The following is a 1,538-nucleotide window of genomic DNA, read 5'->3' as shown; positions in this document are numbered from 1 at the left end:
TCTAGGCAAAAAAACAATTTTGATTAGTTGCTAAATGTTTACATTTATTTAGAGATACGTAATTTGCAAAAAAATTTGCTGTTTTTTTTATTATATACCACAGAAATAAAATTCTTTAATATTCTTGAACGTCGTACTTCGTGTAGGTTATGCAATATTAATACAAATTTAGTGTATTGCGGGTCGCAATAATATTAATTTATATTTAAACGTAGTACTTCGTGAAGGTTATGCAACATCAGTACATATTCAGTGTATTGCAGGTTGCACTATTATTAATTTATGTCTTCTCACTTTTTGCCTCAATATAAAAAAAATTTAATATTTTTGGACGTCGTACTTCGTAAAGGTTATGCAATATTAATGCACATCTAGTGTGCTGCGGGTTGCATTCTATAAATTTAATATATTTTTATGTTTTACTTTAATATCTAAGCAAAAAAACAATTTTGATTAGTTGCTAAATGTTTACATTTATTTACAGATACGTAATTTGCAAAAAAATTTGCTGGTTTTTTATTATATACCACAGAAATAAAATTCTTTAATATTTTTGAACGTTGTACTTCGTAAAAGTTATGCAATTTTGATACACAATTAATGTATTGTGGGTTGCATTATTATTATTTAATGTTTACGTTTTACTTCATTACTTTGTGAACGTCGTACTTCGTTTGTACTATGAACGCTGCATTTCGTCGCAGTCGGAAGCAACTGCAAATAATCGTCTTACAAGAAAATCGTGATTTTGAGTGCCGTACTTTGCAAACGTCGTACTTCGTCTGTACTATGTACAAAGTCAATTGAACGCTGTTATTCGTCGCAGTCGGCAGCAAGTGCAAATAAACGTCGTACAAGAAAATAATGATTTTGAGTGCCGTACTTCGCAAACGTCGTACTTCGTCTGTACCATGTACAAAGTCAATTGAACGCTAAACTTCGTCGCAGTCGGAAGCAACTGCAAATAAACGTCTTACAAGAAAATCACGATTTTGAGTGCCGTACTTCGCAAACGTCGTACTTCGTCTGTACTATGTACAAAGTCAATTAAACGCTGTACTTCGTCGCAGTCGGCAGCACGTGCAAATAAACGTCGTACAAGAAAATCACAATTTTGAGTGCCGTACTTCGCAAACGTCGTACTTCGTCTGTACTATGTACAAAGTCAATTGAACGCTGTACTCCGTCGCAGTCGGCAGCACATGCAAATAAACGTCGTACAAGAAAATCACGATTTTGAGTGCCGTACTTCGCAAACGTCGTACTTCGTCTGTACTATGTACAAAGTCAAATGAACGCTAAACTTCGTCGCAGTCGACAGCAAGTGCAAATAAACGTCGAACAAGAAAATCATGATTTTGAGTGCCGTACTTCGCAAACGTCGTACTTCGTCTGTACTATGTACAAAGTCAATTGAACGCTGTACTTCGTCGCAATCGGCAGCACGTGCAAATAAACGTCGTACAAGAAAATCACGATCTTGAGTGCCGTACTTCGTAAACGTCGTACTTTGTCTGTACTATGTACAAAATCAAATG

The sequence above is a fragment of the Tribolium castaneum genome, unplaced genomic scaffold (genome assembly GCF_031307605.1).
Source record: "Tribolium castaneum strain GA2 unplaced genomic scaffold, icTriCast1.1 ptg000044l, whole genome shotgun sequence".
In the NCBI taxonomy this organism is placed as follows: domain Eukaryota; kingdom Metazoa; phylum Arthropoda; class Insecta; order Coleoptera; family Tenebrionidae; genus Tribolium; species Tribolium castaneum.
The sequence above is the reverse complement of the archived record's forward strand: the minus strand, read 5'-3'. Positions refer to the sequence as shown.